The following is an 18,567-nucleotide window of genomic DNA, read 5'->3' as shown; positions in this document are numbered from 1 at the left end:
AAGTATGTTATGTTGTTTGACAGTCCTATTGTACACCTTAACATGATTCTGGCAAGGGAGTACAATAGTAATCTAGGAGTAGATCACTGGACAGCGGTCAAAATTATCCTTAGAGGACTAAGGAAATAGTTCTCGGTTATGGAGGTGATAAAAGATTTTGTCGTAAAGAGTTACGTCGATGCAAGCTTTTTACATCGATCTAGATGACTCTAAGTCTCGATCTGGATACATATTGAAAGTGGGAGCAATTAGCTAGAGTAGCTCCATGCAGAGCATTGTAGACATAGAAATTTGCGAAATACATGCGGATCTGAATGTTGCAGACCTGTAGACTAAACTTCTCTCACAAGCAAAACATGATCACTCTTTGGGTGTTAATCACATAACAATGTGAACTAGATTATTGACTCTAGTAAATGACACGTCTCCATCATATCTACTTTTCCAAACACTTTTGCCCTTGTTTTGGACTCTAACTTGCATGATTTGAATGGAACTAACCCGGACTGACGCTGTTTTCAACAGAATTGGAATGGTGTTATTTTTGTGCAGAAGTAAAAGTTCTCGGAATGACCTGAAAATCAATGGAGATTATTTCTGAAATATATAAAAAATATTGGCGAAAAGATCCACATCAGGGGGCCCACACCCTATCCACGGGGGTGGGGGTGCGCCCTACCCCCCGGGCGCGCCCCCCTGCCTCGTGGGCCCCTTGACGCTCCACCGACCTCAAACTTGACTCCATATATTCACTTTCAGGGAGAAAAAATCAGAGAGAAGGATTCATCGCGTTTTATGATACGGAGCCGTCGCTAAGCGCTAATCTCTCTCGAGAGGGCTGATCTAGAGTTCGTTCGGGGCTTCGGAGAGGGGAATCCGTCGCCATCGTCATCATCAACCTTCCTCCATCACCAATTTCATGATGCTCACCGCCGTGTGTGAGTAATTCCATCGTAGACTTGCTGGACGGTGATGGGTTGGATGAGATTTATCATGTAATCGAGTTAGTTTTGTTAGGGTTTGATCCCTAGTATCCATTATGTTCTGAGATTGATGTTGCTATGACTTTGCTATGCTTAATGCTTGTCACTAGGGCCCGAGTGCCATGATTTCAGATCTGAACCTATTATGTTTTCATCAATATATGAGAGTTCCTGATCCTATCTTGCAAGTCTAGTCACCTATTATGTGTTATGATCCGTTAACCCCGAAGTGACAATAATCGGGACCACTCCCGGTGATGACCGTAGTTTGAGGAGTTCATGTATTCACTGAGTGTTAATGCTTTGGTATGGTACTCTATTAAAAGGAGGCCTTAATATCCCTTAGTTTCCAATAGGACCCCGATGCCACGGGAGGGTAGGACAAAAGATGGCATGCAAGTTCTTTTCCATAAGCACGTATGACTATATTCGGAATACATGCCTACATTACATTGATGAACTGGAGCTAGTTCTGTGTCACCCTATGTTATGACTGTTACATGATCGATCGCATCCGACATAATTCTCCATCACCGATCCAATGCCTATGAGCTTTTCATATATTGTTCTTCGCTTATTTACTTTTCCGTTGCTACTGTTACCATCACTATAAAACCCAAAAATATTACTTTTGCTACCGTTACCACTACTATCATATTACTTTGCTGTAGATATTAAGTTTCCAGGTGTGGTTGAATTGACAACTCAGCTGCTAATACTTGAGAATACTCTTTGGCTCCCTGATACATCTCCAACGTATCTATAATTTTTGATTCCTCCATGCTATATTATCTACTATTTTGGACATTATTGGGCTTTATTATCCAGTTTTATATTATTTTTGGGACTAACCTATTAACCGGAGGCCCAACCCAGAATTGTTGTTTTTTTTGCCTATTTTAGGGTTTCGAAGAAAAGGAATATCAAACGGAGTCCAAACGGAATGAAACCTTCGGGAACGTGATTTTCTCAACGAATACAACTCAGGAGACTTGGACCCTACGTCAAGCCAATTAACAGGAGGCCACGAGGTAGGGGGGCGCGCCTGCCCCCCCAGGCGCGCCCTCCACCCTCGTGGGCCCCCTGTTGCTCCACCGACGTACTTCTTCCTCCTATATATATCCACGTACCTCCAAACGATCAGAGACGAAGCCAAAAACCTAATTCCACCGCCGCAACTTTCTGTATCCACGATATCCCATCTTGGGGCCTGTTCCGGAGCTCCGCTGGAGGGGGAATCGATCACGGAGGGCTTCTACATCATCGTCCAAGTCCCTCCGATGAAAAGTGAGTAGTTTATTTCAGACCTACGGGTCCATAGTTAGTAGCTAGATGGCTTCTTCACTCTTTTTGGATATCAATACAATGTTCTCCCCCTCTCTCGTGGAGATATATTCGATGTAATCTTGTTTTTGCGGTGTGTTTGTTGAGACCGATGAATTGTGGGTTTATGATCAAGTCTATCTATGAATAATATTTGAATCTTCTCTGAATTCTTTTATGTATGATTGGTTAACTTTGCAAGTCTCTTCGAATTATCAGTTTGGTTTGGCCTACTAGATTGGTTGTTCTTGCCATGGGAGAAGTGCTTAGCTTTGGGTTCGATCTTACGGTGTCCTTTCCCAGTGATAGAAGGGGCAGCAAGGCACGTATTGTATTGTTGCCATCGAGGATAACAAGATGGGGTTTTTATCATATTGCATGAAACTATCCCTCTACATCATGTCATCTTGCTTAAGGCGTTACTTTGTTTTTAACTTAATACTCTAGATGCATGCTGGATAGCGGTCGATGAGTGGAGTAATAGTAGTAGATGCAGGCAGGAGTCAGTCTACTTGTCTCGGACGTGATGCCTATATACATGATCATACCTAGATATTCCCATAACTATGCTCAATTCTGTCAATTGCTCAACAGTAATTTGTTCACCCACCGTAGAATACTTATGTTCTTGAGAGAAGCCACTAGTGAAACCTATGGCCCCCGGGTCTCTTTCTCATCATATCAATCTCCATCACTTTATTATTGCTTTGCTTTTACTTTGCCTTTTACTTTTTACTTTGCATCTCTATACCAAAAATACCAAAAATATTATTTATCATCTCTATCAGATCTCACTTTCGTAAGTGACTGTGAAGGGATTGACAACCCCTAAGCGCGTTGGTTGCGTTGAGCTATTGTTTTTGTGTAGGTACGAGGGACTCGCGCGTAGCCTCCTACTGGATTGATACCTTGCTTCTCAAAAACTGAGGGAAATACTTATGCTACTTTGCTGCATCATCCTCTCCTCTTCGGGGAAATCCAACGCAGTGCTCAAGAGGTAGCACTCCCCTTGTGTCGAATCAATAAATTTGGGTTGAGTACTCTACCCTCGAAAACTGTTGCGATCCCCTATACTTGTGGGTTATCAAGACCATTTGCTGGCGCCGTTGACGGGGAGCATAGCTCTATTCTTTGAGTCACTTGGGATTTATATCTGCTTATCATTATGAAGAACTTGAAAGATCAAAGAACCGAGATTTATCCCTCAACTACAAGGGTAGGTAAGGAACTGTCATCTAGCTCTGCACTTGATTCACCTTCTATTTTGAGTAAGCTTGCGACACCTAAACCTGCTTCTGCTATTAATTCTGATATGTCGCATGTTATTGATGATGCCACTTCTGCTATGCATGATACTTATGATGAAACTACTTCTATGCTTGATACTACTGTGCCACTTGGTGAATTTCTTGATGACCAACTTGCTAGGGCTAGAGAGAATGAAATTATTGAAACTGATAATATTGATGAAAGTGATGATGAAGATTCACCCCCTAGATATGAATTGCCTATTGTTCCTGAGGGTTATGGTATGGATGAAGAAACTGCTAGAGACTTTCTTGCCTGCAATGATAGAAGTTATCTTAAGAAATTATTAGCTAAGCTTAAAGAAAAATCTCTGAATGCTAGAATGAAATATGATCCTGCTTATGCTACTTCACCTATCTTTATTACTGATAAGGATTATGATTTCTCTGTTGATCCTGATATAATTACTTTGATTGAATTTGATGCTTTCTATGGCTATGAATCTGAAACTATTGTGGCACATCTTACTAAATTAAATGATATAGCTACCATGTTCACTAATGATGAGAAAACTCGCTACTATTATATCCTTAAATTGTTTCCGTTCTCATTAAAGGGTGATGCTAATATATGGTTTAATTCTCTTGATCCTGGTTGTGTGCGTAGTCCCTAGGATATGATTTATTACTTCTCTGCTAAATATTTCCCCGCTCATAAGAAACAAGCTGCTTTAAGGGAAATATATAATTCTGTGCAAATTGAGGAAGAGAGTCTCCCACAAGCTTGGGGGAGGCTTCTCCAATTACTTAATGCTTTGCCTGATCATCCTCTCAAGAAAAATGAAATACTTGATATCTTTTATAATGGACTAACCGATGCTTCTAGAGATTACCTGGATAGTTGTGCTGGTTGTGTTTTCAGGGAAAGAACTGTTGATCAAGATGAATTGCTATTGAATAATAGTTTGACTAATGAAAATAATTGGGCACTTCCTGAACCAACTCCTAAGCCAACTCCGAAGAAAAGGGGTATTCTATTTCTCAGTCCTGAAGATATGCAAGACGCAAAGAAATCTATGAAAGAAAAAGGTATTAAAGCTGAAGATGTTAATAATTTACCTCCTGTTGAAGAAATACATGGTCTTAATTCATCACCTATTGAAGAAACACACGCTCTTGATAACCCGACACAGGTAGTAAAGGTAAATTCTCTCTATAGATATGATCAAGCTGAAATCCCTCCTGCTAAGTTTGCTAGCCAATGTTTGGATGAATTTGATAATTTTATTGTTAAACAAGAAGATTGCAGTGCTTATTTTGGTAGACAATTGAAACATAATGCTTATATGATTGAACACTTGAGTGATTATATGGCTAGTGTTAAAGGTGAACTTAAACTTATTAGTAAACATGCTTCTATGGTTACCACTCAAGTAGAACAAGTACTTAAAGCTCATAATGATTTTCTCAATGAATTGAATAGTAAGAATAATGATAATGTTGTTAGAGTTATGACTAGAGGTGGTAAAATGACTCAGGAACCTCTGTATCCTGAAGGCCACCCTAAGAGAATTGAGCAAGATTCTCAAAGAGCTAATGTAGATGTACTTAGTCCTTCTAAAAGGAAGAAAAAAAATGATAGGACTTTGCATGCTTCTAGTGAACTTGTTATCGACACACCTGAGAATCCCAATGATATTTCTATTTCTGATGCCGAAACACAATCTGGTAATAAACATGAACCTAGTGATAATGTTAATGATGATGTTCATGCTAATGCTCAACCTAGTAATGATAATGATGTAGAAATTGAACCTGCTATTGATCTTGATAACCCACAATCAAAGAATCAACGTTATGATAAGAGAGACTTTGTTGCTAGGAAGCACGGTAAAGAAAGAGAACCATGGGTTCAGAAACCCATGCCTTTTCATCCTAAACTATCCAAGAAAAAGGATGATGAGGATTTTGAGCGCTTTGCCGAAATGATTAGACCTATATTTTTGTGTATGTGTTTGACTGATATGCTTAAAATGAACCCTTATGCTAAGTATATGAAGGAAATTGTTACTAATAAAAGAAAGATACCGGAAGCTGAAATTTCCACCATGCTTGCTAATTATACTTTTAAAGGTGGAATACCAAAGAAACTTGGAGATCCAGGAGTACTAACTATACCATGCTCCATTAAAAGAAACTATGTTAAAACTGCTTTATGTGATCTTGGAGCGGTGTTAGTGTTATGCCTCTCTCTTTATATCGTAGACTTGATTTGAGTAAGTTGACACCTACTGAAATATCTTTGCAAATGGCTGATAAATCAACTGCTATACCTGTCGGTATTTGTGAGGATGTGCCTGTTGTGGTTGCAAACGTTACTATCTTGAAGGACTTTGTTATTCTTGATATTCCTGAGAAGGATAGTATGTCTATTATTCTTGGAAGACCCTTTTTGAATATTGCACGGGCCGTTATTGATTGCACCAAAGGCAATGTCACTTTTCATGTTAATGGTAATGAGTATACGGTACACTTTCCAAGGAAACAACCTCAAGTCCATAGTATCAGTTCTATTGGAAAAAATTCAACAATCACTATTGGAGTTTTTGAATTTCCTCTTCCTACTGTAAGAAGAAATATGATATTCTTATTGTTGGGGACATGCATATCCCCGTTGATGTAACCTAGTGCTATTCGAAAATTCTCCGGTTTCATGTTATTCGAAATGAGTTTGTTAACAAGACCTGATCAACCTTGTTAGTGGATTCCTTTTGATGAGCATGAGATGGATGAATTTAGAAAACACAACTCCATGTACCCTCTTTTTACTTTCTGTTATTCATATTAAATAAAGCAAAAATAGTATTTCTATTTGTTTTCTGAATTATTCATGCAATAAAAAATACCCCAAAAATAGAAGTTCTCCAAATGCCCTGAAATTTAAATATGATTTTTTTCTAGAATATTTGAGAATATCTGGCACTGAGAACACACCAGGGGGAGCAAGCACCTGGCCACGAGGGTCCAGGCCGCGCCCACCCCCTGGGCGCGTTCCCTACCTCGTGGGCCCATGGTGGCTCTCCTCCACTTAGTCCAGCTACCACACACTCCTTCTTCCTTCCAAAAACATCACTAGACAACTCAAACCCGAGTTCTTGCTCATCTTGCTGCCATTTTCGATCTCCTAGCTCAAAGCTCCATTCACAAAACTGCATCGACTCCTCCAATGATCCAATTAGTTTTTGTTCTAGTGCTTTATTCGTTGCAATTTTTTGCTGCTTAGGTGACCCTATTCTTGAGCTTGCATGTAAAATTTATATGGTTAAAAGTAGTTTTAATGCATGGTATATCCTCTAGGCACTGGTAGGAGTAGTTGCTATTAATTTTGTTGAGTTTGGTACACTTTTATTTTGAAGTTACTAAAAAAATCAGAAATTTTTCAGAGGAAGAAATATGTTTAGGAAAATGTACCAAGGTGGTTCTTCAAGGAAGCAAGGACCCAGACCCGCAATACGCAATGCGGACTATGAACCACCGAGGGATGCTCAAGTGCGGCCTTGTGAATGGCCGTCAGAGGACTTTATGGTTTGATCAGGAATCAAGGAGGAATTTGAAGCATATGTGCGTAATGCCGATATTGAGAGCTTCACGGCAGATAAGTGCCGCTAGTACCACTACCTCACTGATTCCTTTGTGAGAAGGTTTGAATTTTCATCATCACGCAATTCTCAAACTGTCATGTTTGATCTTTATGATAAATCTTACACCATGGACTTAGAAGATTTTAACACTACTTGTAAACTCCCACAGTGGGGTAATGTTAGTGAACCTCGCAAATCTGAATATAGAGATTTTCTTGCTATTATAACTGTGGGGGAATCTAGAGATGTAACACAAGCCACCATAGGGAGCATTCATTTTCCTGCTATACATTATTTTGCTCTCTTCATAGGAAGATGCATAAATGGTAAGGATGAGGCATGTCACATGTGTGTGCCAGATCTTAGTGTTCTCAAGAGCGTTGTTCTAGGAGATAAACAATACAACTTGGGGGCTATAGTTGCACGTAGGTTGCATAATAATACTATTCATGGAGATTTCTTTTGTGGAATTTATGCAACTCGTATAGCTAACTTTCTTGAGATACCCATACGTGGAGATGATATTGAGTTGCCTCCTTCTTATCTAGATTATGATGCTATGGTTCGTCATCAGTTTGTTGAGAGACGACCAGTCCCTCCAGTACCGACTAATCTTTGACAGACGACGCACCTATCACGTCGCTCTCCCTGCTCCCGCTTTATTTGACCTTCAGGCAAAGGGGAGATATGTTATAACCAGGGAGGAGGCGACCGAGTATGAGAGGATGGCGGAGGTAGCCCGCCTCCATGCTGCAGCTCATCAGGCAATTGCCGCTGCATCTCAGTACGACCCAACTATAACTTTGGATATCCGCCAGGCCAGCCGTGGCCATAGACCAACTTAGGCCAAAAGCCTAAGCTTGGGGGAGTACGTATTTCTCACCGACATTACATTCATGTTCACACACTCATGCTAGTTGTCGGTGCTCATACTTTTTCATTGTAATATCCATGCTAGTTTATCTCCCTTTATATGCTTTCTTCTTGTGTGTTTTATAAACCTTAAGAAAAACCAACAAAATTAGTTGTAGCTTTTAAGCTAGTTTACTTTCTATGCATGTAGTAGTAATAATTAAAAGAAAACCAAAAAATATTTCTCGTTCTTCTTTTGCTTGTCGGGAGCTTTCCCGTGTAAATAGTTTTGTTTCTTTTCTTTTCTTTGGGGGTCGAGAAGAGACGACCATAATGAAAATGTTGAGTGGCTCGTTTATGCATTATTGTTGATCTAACAAAGGGCCCATATTACCTTGTCTTCTCTCTTGAATTGAATGCTTGTAGATTCCAGCTTAGTCCAATGCACGTGCACTATTATTATTATCCACACTATTCGGTCGTGCAAGTGAAAGGGAATAATGACGATATATGATGAACTTATTGAGATGAGAAAAGCTGGTATGAACTCGACCTCTCTTGTTTTTGTAAATATGATTAGTCCATCGTTCCTGATTCAGCCTATTATGGAAGAAACATGTTTGCAATGACAATTAGAGATTTTAGTTTCTTATGTCATGCTTAATTAGCTAGGAGTTTATAATGGTTTACCTTGCGTGCCAACATGCTATTAAAATGGTTGTGATGTGGTATGATAGGGTGGTATCCTCTTTTCAACGATTTGAGTGGCTTGACTTGGCACATGTTCACGCATGTAGTTGAAACAAAATCAACATAGCCTCTACGATATTTATGTTCAAGGTGCATTATATCCTACTCATGCTTGCATTCGGTGTTGATTAATTTTAATGCATGTTCATGACTGTTGTCGCTCTCTAGCTGGTCGCTTCCCAGTCTTTTTCTAGCCTTCACTTGTACTAAGCGGGAATACTGCTTATGCATCCAATCCCATAAACCCCAAAGTTATTCCATATGAATCCACCATACCTACCTATATACGGTATCTACCTGTCGTTCCAAGTAAATTTGTATGTGCCAAACTCTAAACCTTCAAATAAACATTCTATTTTGTATGCTCGAATAGCTCATGTATCAACTAGCATTGTTTGTATATTCCATGCTAGGCGGGTTATTCTCAAGAGAAGTGGACTCCGCTCCTCACTCACAAGAAAATGGCTGGTCACCGGGATGCCCAGTCCCATGCTTTATGCAAATCAAATCAAAATAACTGCAAACAAAACTCCCTCGGGACTCTTGTTAGTTGGAGGCACTCGTTGTTTCGAGCAAGCCATGGATTGATGCTTGTTGGTGGAGGGGGAGTATAAACTTTACCATTCTGTTTGGGAACCGCCTATAATGTGTGTAGCATGGAAGATATTGAGATCTCTCGATTGTTATGTAGAATGAAAGTATACCGCTCAAAATATTATTCATATCTATTTCAAAACCGAGCTCTGGCACCTCTACAAATCCCTGCTTCCCTCTACGAAGGGCCTATCTATTTACTTTTATGTTGCGTCATCATCCTCTTATTAATAAGCACCAGTTGGAGAGCACCGCTGTCATTTGCATCCATTACTGTTAGTTTACATTGAGTATGACTTGAATGGATCTCTTTTACCATGAATTACAATGTCTAGTCAGTCCTTGATCTTTAAAGGTGCTCTACATTTATGTTTTGCGGTCTCAGAAAGGGATAGCGAGATACCATCTTGTTATATCATATTATGATTGTTTTGAGAAAGTGTTGTCATCCGAGATTTACTATTCTTGCTCGCTAGTTGATTATGCCATTCATATGAGTAAACATGAGACCTAAATGTTATTGCGAATGTGGTTAGTTCATAATCTTTGCTGAAAACTTGAATGCTGGCTTTACATATTTACAACAACAAGAGCAAACAGAGTTTGTAAAAGTTTTTCTTTATCACTTTCAGTTTATCAATTGAATTGCTTGAGGACAAGCAAAGGCTTAAGCTTGGGGGAGTTGATACCTCTCCGTCGTATATACTTTTCCAAACAATTTTGCCCTTGTTTTGGACTCCAACTTGCATGATTTGAATGGAACTAACCCGGACTGACGTTGTTTTCAGCAGAATTGCCATGGTGTTATTTTTGTGCAGAAATAAAAGTTCTCGGAATGACCTGAAAATCAACGGAGATTATTTCTGGAATATATAAAAAATATTGGCGAAAAGGTCCACGTCAGGGGGGCCACACCCTGTCCACGAGGAAGTTTATGTTAAGCAACCTCTCGGCTTTGTTAATCCTAAGAAACCTAATCATGTTTACAAACTTCACAAAGCTCTTTATGGTCTTAAACAAGCTCCTAGAGCATGGTATAAATGCTTGACCAAGTTCCTTATTGAAAAAGGCTTTGAAATTGGAAAAATAGATTCTACTCTTTTTACTAAAAGGGTTAATGGTGAGTTATTTGTATGCCAAATTTATGTTGATGATATCATATTTGGCTCAACTAACCCTCATTTTAGTGAGAAGTTTGGAAAGCTAATGTCAGAGAAGTTTGAGATGTCTATGATGAGTGAACTCAAGTTCTTTCTTGGTTTACAAATCAAGCAAACTAAGGAAGGCACCTTTGTCTCTCAAACTAAGTACACCAAGGACTTATTCAAGAAGTTCAACATGCAAGAAAGCAAAGGTATGAAAACTCCCATGCCTACTAGTGGACATCTTGACTTGACTAAGGATGGTGAACCAGTTGATCAAAAAGTTTACCGCTCCATGATCGGTTCATTGTTATATCTATGTGTCTCTCATCCTGATATTATGCTAAGTGTGTGCATGATATCAAGCGGCCCCCAAAGAATGTCATCTTAAGGCTGTGAAAAGAATAGTGAGATACTTAAATACATACACCAAATTTTGGCATTTGGTATCCTAAGAGGTCGTCTTTTGATCTTGTTGGCTATTCCGACTCGGACTATGCCGGAGACAAGGTTGATAGAAAGTCCACTTCGGGTACTTGTCAATTTCTTGGTAGATCTCTTGTGTCTTGGTCTACCAAGAAACAAAACTCGGTATCCTTATCCACCGCCGAAGCGGAATACATTGCCGCCAGTTCATGTTGTGCTCAATTACTTTCGATGACCCAAACTCTTAAAGAATATGCGATCAATGTGAAACATGTTCCATTGCTTTGTGACAATGAGAGTGCTATTAAGATTGCTCACAATCCTGTGCAACATTCTCGAACTAAGCATATTGAAGTTCATCATCATTTCATTCGAGATCATGTTGCTAAAGGGGACATTGATCTTAAGCATGTTCGCACCGATAAGCAATTGGCGGATATATTTACCAAACCGCTTGATGAGAAAGTCTTTTGTCGTTTGAGAGGTGAATTGAACATCATTGATGCTTCAAACTTGGAGTAGGAACTCCATTTGGATACATGCAAGGCATGAGCCTTTGACTAATCCTTGTTATTTCTTTCATGTTGCTATTTATATGTCCTGGATATATTTGCACCCTTGCATGCTATCTAACCCTTGTAGGTACTTGGATGAATCCAAATCTATGAGATTGCAACTCTCCCACATCCTGAGCAATCTCTACATCACCAAGTCTCTACAAGAAGGTGGTTGATGACAAGGAAGCACGAGACCCTTCAACATATCCTTTGACAAATTATATGTATCAAATTTCATGATTGTCATTTTGGATACATCAGTGCTCTTCCTTGCAAAACTAACTCGTGTAGGTAAATGAACCCATGTAGGTAGATCAACTCTTGACGAACTACATCAACCTCGAGCTGTCGGATGTGGGGTTCCAGCAAACCCCTAAGGTTCAAACACTGGGGTGCGTGCTAAGTCTTCCCTTCCCACCAATCTACGCCCTAGCTCGCTAAGATCTCGCGGACGAACTCGAAGAACTCGCAACACAAAAAGACACGGGGTTTATACTGGTTCAGGCCACCGTTGTGGTGTAATACCCTACTCCAGTGTGGTGGTGGTGGATTGCCTCTAGGCTGATGATGAACATTACAAGGGAAGAACAACCTCCTGAGGTTGAGGTGTTCTTGTGAGTAGGCTCTCGATCGGGTTGGGTCAAGCTAAGATGAGATGAGATGAGATGAGATGCGATCAGCTCGGCCCTCCTCTACTATGGTGGCTAGCTCTACTTATATAGGCCCTGGTCCTCTTCCCAAATATCGAGCAGGAAGGGAGGCAACAACGGTGGGCAAATTTGAAGGGGGAGAGCTAGTACAAGCTATCCTGACAAAAGTGGTCTTCGCCCGCGAAAGGCTCTGGTGGTGATGCCGTCTTGGGCTCCACTATGACCTCCATCTTGCCGTCCTCCTGGTCTTGGTCTCTTTGCACCAATATAGCAACCTTTGCCTGATGCCTCGGTACTCTTCGCCTGCACTGGCCTCCTTAGCACCAAAGAGGAAACAAGGACGCTGCGCGCGCTGGCGCCCGCCTGGCGTCGTGCGTCATGGCTCACGTCACGAGGGCCTCGTGAGGTTTGCCCCGCCTTGATATCTCCGTTCCTCGTGAGCCTGCCTGGCTAGGCCACTCTAGAGGAGGTCTTGCGTCGTCCGCCTCACGAGGCTTGGACCCTCGCGAGGGTCTTGGATGCTTTGTTGGTGAATATGAGCCGTACGGCCTGCTCGCTTAGCCACGCCGCGGGCCGCAGGCTGGCAAGTCTAGGGACCCCCGTTCCTAGAACGCCGACAGTAGCCCCCGGGCCCAAGGTGTGCTCGGGTTTGGCTTCACGGCGAAGCCAAGGGTCAAGTTCGAAGCACCGCTGGCCCCCAAAAGCCTGCGGCCTTGGTTGACGCATGGAGGTTGATTGGACGTGGGCGCCTCCGCTTCCCCATGCTGCCTCGGCAACTGCACGACTTGACAAGTTCATGCGATATGCAAGGAAAACTATCATTACCTGCGATCGTGGGAGATGTTAGTTGGCCTTCTCTTGCTATAAATGGGGAGGGGGCGGATCCCCCATCACCCATCTCTTCCTCGCTTTCTTGCTTCTTCCTCCTTGCTCCACTGCTGACAACAATGGCGCCCATCAGAAAGTTTTCTACTGAAGAGAAAGGAAAGGCCCCCCGTGATGATCCGGGGCCTCTTCCGCCGAAGAAAAGGTCAATCCATCGCCGTGATGAAGCGGCGATGCAGGTGGTGTTGAGGCCTTGGTGCGAGCGGCCTCCTCCGGGGTACCCGCTGTCCTTGTACGCCCGAGCCGAGGGCTCGGGAGGACGAAGTGATGAACAACGCCGCCCACGCCGCATCCAGGGTCGCCGCGCCACGGCGGCGCGTGCCGTCACCCCTGGGTTCACGTCGCGGACTCCTCGCATGAGTTGGTGCTGTGGGCGCCGATGCCTCCAAGCTCCTGGATCCGCTTCCCGCGGTTCTTCTCCGACGTGATGCCACCGAGGGGGCCTCTCGAGCTCTGGCTGTAGCACGCCGACTGCAGCACTCCGGCGACTGGAGTGGAGATCGAAGCGGTCCCCACCGATAAGATCTTCATGACTCGCGGCTGGGGCGAGATCGCATGGGTCTGCCGTGCGAGGGGCGCCCTCGCGATCCACTTTGAGTACGACGGCGTCTCCATGCTCTTCTTCAAGGTCTTCGATGTCGAGGGCCACCGCCTGGAGTGATGCTCCGGAGAGGAGCGTGAGGCTGACGCGCGCTCCGCTCGCGACCACTCCAGCAGCAGCAGCCCTTGGGAGTCCAGCAGCTCCCCTGCTCTACGAGATTCCGGAGATGAGCGACGATAGCTACATGCCCCCGAGTTCTCGCCGCGCTCGGAGCAGAGCTGTGGAGTCCGGCCGTCGCCGCCGCTGATCTGGATGGGGTTGGCGCCGGCCTCCCGTGGCCCACTATTGATGATGCTATCCACCACGGAAGGATGTAGATAGGATTCCCCTTAGTATCAGCTTTTGTTTCCTGCGAAGAATCATGAATTACCCCGTGGGGGAATGTAAGGGTTCGTAATGTATTTTGTGCTTATCTTCCCTGTTATGAGAATTTGGTGAACGCATGTCCCGTTAAGGCTCGGTCCCCTCTTTCTTTCCTCGCGATAGCTTGTTGCTCTATGCTGACAGGTCCCGGTCCCCAGGCAGGCTACAGCCGTCGCTGGTATGCCAGGTCGTGTGCCGTGGTCAAGGCCAGGAGGTGTGCGGCCCGAGGTCCAGTAAGAGCCCCTGAGGCGCGATGCTCAGGAGGTCCCCCTTAGCGCTCAAGCAGCCATGATAAGGTGAGAAAGGGAGTTGACATGGCCGCAACGGGGTTGCGGCAAGGCGTGAGTGACCAATAGGCCCAAACATTTAGCCGATCCGAGTGCGGGACTTATCTTGTTGATCTCGTGGCGACTCCTGATGCTGTGCTAGGGCTGCGCGCCTATTCGTGCGGCATAGCTAGGCCAGCCCATACGAGTTTCCCTCCCCTCATGCTCTCCTTAGTGCTCTACGTCCTCAAGTCCCGGCCCTCGAGCGAGCTCAGCCACCGCTGGTATGCCAGGTCGTGATGCCATGGTCAAGGCCATGGGGTGGGGGCTGGAGAGCCAGTAAGAGATCCTGAGCCGCGATGCTCAAGAGCCCCCCTTTTAACACGCAAGCGAATTGCACGAGAGAAAGGAGACTCGCGGTGCCGCCTACCATTCTCCCCGCGAGGTCCCTGTGAACAGGCACAAGAAGAACATGGTTTGCCGTTACAGCCTTCAGCCCGCCGCTGGTTGGTCCGTGTGATAGCCTGGCTTATTAGGGATGATAGACTACTCATATCAATAAGGAAGTCCTTCTTTTCCGGGAGCCCATTCGGACAGAACTCCAAAGTTAAGCGTGCTCAGCTTGGAGTAGTGTCAGGATGGGTGACCGACCGGGAAGTTGCTCCCTGGTGCGCATGAGTGAGGACAAAGTGCGCAGAAAAGACTAGTATTGATTTGTGGGGTCAGTCTAGATCCCGTCAGGAGTAACGACCACCGACGGGTGTGTCCGGGGCGTTACAAGTTTGGTATCAGAGCCCACCCTCGCGGTTACACGGATGGTTGCGGACAGGTGCGCGGTCATGTTGTTCATGACGTTTGTGACCCGTCGTGGCACCCGACATGGCACATGTACCGGACTGGATGCACAGACGTATGTGCCAAGAGGGAACGTTCCTGTGGCCCGACGAGGACGTCGGTTCCTCTGAGTGGGGGTGTATGTGATAGCCTGGCTTGTTAGGGATGATAGACTACTCATATCAATAAGGAATTCCTTCTTTTCTGGGAGCCCATTCGGACAGAACTCCAAAGTTAAGCGTGCTCAACTTGGAGTAGTGTCAGGATGGGTGACCGACCGGGAAGTTGCTCCCGGGTGCGCATGAGTGAGGACAAAGTGCGCAGAAAAGACTAGTATTGATTTGTGGGGCCAATCTAGATCCCGCCAGGAGTAACGACCACCGGCGGGTGTGCCCGAGGCGTTACAGTTCGGATGAAGTGAAGGCACTGAGGGTGAGGGAGTCCTGGATTAGGGGGTCTCCGGACAGCTGGACTATATCCTTTGGCCGGACTGTTGGACTATGAAGATACAAGATTGAAGACTTCATCTCGTGTCCGGATGGGACTCTACTTGGCGTGGAAGGCAAGCTAGGCAATACGTATATGGATATATCCTCCTTGGTAACCGACCTTGTGTAACCCTAACCCTCTCCAGTGTCTATATAAACCGAAGGGTTCTTAGTCCGTAGGACAACAACCATAACATAAAATCATACCATAGGCTAGCTTCTAGGGTTTAGCCTCTCTGATCTCGTGGTAGATCTACTCTTGTACTACCCATATCATCAATATTAATCAAGCAGGACGTAGGGTTTTACCTCCATCAAGAGGGCCCGAACCTGGGTAAAACATCGTGTCCCCTGCCTCCTGTTACCATCCGGCCTAGATGCACAGTTCGAGACCCCCTACCCGAGATCCACCGGTTTCGACACCGACATTGGTGCTTTCATTGAGAGTTCCTCTGTGTCGTCGCCGTTAGGCTTGATGGCTCCTACTATCATCGATAGTGATGCCGTCCAGGGTGAGACTTTTCTCCCCGGACAGATCTTCGTATTCGGCGGCTTTGCACTGCGGGCTAATTCGCTTGGCCATCTGGAGCAGATTGAAAGCTACGCCCCTGGCCATCAGGTCAGATTTGGAAGTTTGAACTACACGGCCGACATCCGCGGAGACTTGATCTTCGACGGATTCGAGCCACAGCCGGGCGCGCCGCACTATCGTGATGGGTATGACCTAGCTCTGCCGCCGAACAGTACCCCAGAGGCCGCGCCCGCATCAGCTCTGACCCTTAGTTCGGAGCCAACTGCGCAAATCAAGGACGGGTGGTTAGACACCGCCTCAGGGGCTGCAGTCTCAACGGCGATCGAGCCGAACACCTGCCTAACCCTCTGCGCAGCCCGTGACTCCAAGGTGCCAGACTCTTTCCCAGACTCCGAACCATCCGCGCCCCTGCCAATCAAATCCGGTTGGGCGCCGATCATGGAATTCACCGCCCAGATATCTTTCAACACTCGCCCTTCGGCGACATTCTGAATTCACTAAGGTCTCTCTCTTTGTCAGGAGAGCCCTGGCCGGATTATGGCCAACAGGATTGGGATGCGGATGACGAAGAAATTCGACGCCCACCCACCACCCATTTCATAGCCACTGTCGATGATTTAACCGACATGCTCAACTTCGACTCCGAAGACATTGACAGTATGGACGACGATGTAGGAGACGAACATGAACCAGCACCTATAGGGCACTGGAAAGCCACCTCGTCATATGACATATACATGGTGGATACACCCAACGAAGGCAATGGCGACGGGATAGCGGAGGATGACCCCTCCAAGAAGCAACCCAAGCGCCGACGTCAGCGGCGCCGCTCTAAGTCCCGCCAAAGCAAAAGTGGTGATACCGGCACAGGAGATAATAACACTCCGGATAGTGCCGAAGACAACAACAATCCCCTCCAGCAAGATTTAGAGCAGGAGGATGAAGGAGCCAGCTCTCCTGAGAGAGCGGCAGACGGAGAGGAGGAGGATGACAATTACATCCCCCCTCCGAAGACGAGGCAAGCCTCGGCGACGATGAATTCGCCGTCCAGAGGATCCCGTCGAACAAGAGCGCTTCAAGCGCCGGCTTATGGCCACGGCAAATAGCCTGAAGAAAAAGCAGCAGCAGCTTCAAGCTGATCAAGATCTGCTAGCTGACAAATGGACTGAAGTCCTCGCGGCCGAGGAATATAAACTCGAGTGCCCCTCCAAGATTTACCCAAGGCGCGGGTTACTACCCCGACTGGAGGAAGAAGCGTATGATACGACTGATCGGCCACCTCGTGGCCGCGATAGAGAGGCATTCCAGCCAAAAGCTCAGCCTCCACCCCAACGCCATTCAAATAAAAAGGCATGGGGAGATACGCCAGACCTGCGAGACATATTGGAGGACAAGGCAAAGCATTCAAGATCGATCTACGGATCACGAGGGCGCACCACTCTGCGAGACAACAAACGTCACGCCGGATACAGTAAAAGCAAATCCGGTCGGGCCGAACACAGCGGGCAAGACCCATTCGAGCTGCGTCGAGATATAGCCCAATACAGAGGCGCCGCACACCCCTTATGCTTCACAGACGAAGTAATGGAACATCAATTCCCAGAAGGTTTCAAACCTGTAAACATTGAATCATACGATGACACAACAAATCCCGCAGTATGGATTGAGGACTTCCTCCTCCACATCCACATGGCCCGCGGTGATGACTTACACGCCATCAAATACCTCCCACTAAAGCTTAAAGGACCAGCGCGGCATTGGCTTAACAGCTTGCCAGCGGACTCCATTAGCTATTGGGAAGATCTGGAAGCCGCATTCCTCGACAACTTTCAGGGCACTTATGTTCGAACACCAGACGCCGATGACTTGAGCCACATAATTCAGCAGCCAGAAGAGTCGGCCAGGCAATTCTGGACTCGGTTCCTTACAAAGAAAAATCAAATCGTCGACTGTCCGGATGCGGAGGCCTTAGCGGCTTTCAAGCACAACATCCGAGACGAGTGGCTAGCCCGGCACCTTGGTCAGGAAAAGCCGAAATCTATGGCAGCTCTCACGACGCTCATGACCCGCTTTTGTGCGGGAGAAGACAGCTAGCTGGCTCGCAGTAATAACATATCAAAGAACCATGGTACCTCAGATACCAAGGACGGCAATAGCAGGTCACGTCGCAACAAGCATAAGCGCCGCATTAACAGCGAAAATATGAGGATACGGCAGTCAATACCGGATTCAAAGGCTCTAAACCCGGTCAGCGGAACAAGCCATTCAAACAAAGGACGCCGGGTCCGTCCAGCTTGGACTGTATACTCGATCGCTCGTGTCAAATACACGGCACCCCAGACAAGCCAGCCAATCACACCAACAGGGATTGTTGGGTGTTCAAGCAGGCCGGCAAGTTAATTGCCGAAAACAAGGACAAGGGGCCGCATAACG

Source organism: Triticum aestivum, chromosome 1A, assembly GCF_018294505.1.
Source record: "Triticum aestivum cultivar Chinese Spring chromosome 1A, IWGSC CS RefSeq v2.1, whole genome shotgun sequence".
Classification (NCBI taxonomy): Eukaryota; Viridiplantae; Streptophyta; class Magnoliopsida; order Poales; family Poaceae; genus Triticum; species Triticum aestivum.
Note: the sequence above shows the minus strand (reverse complement) of the source record.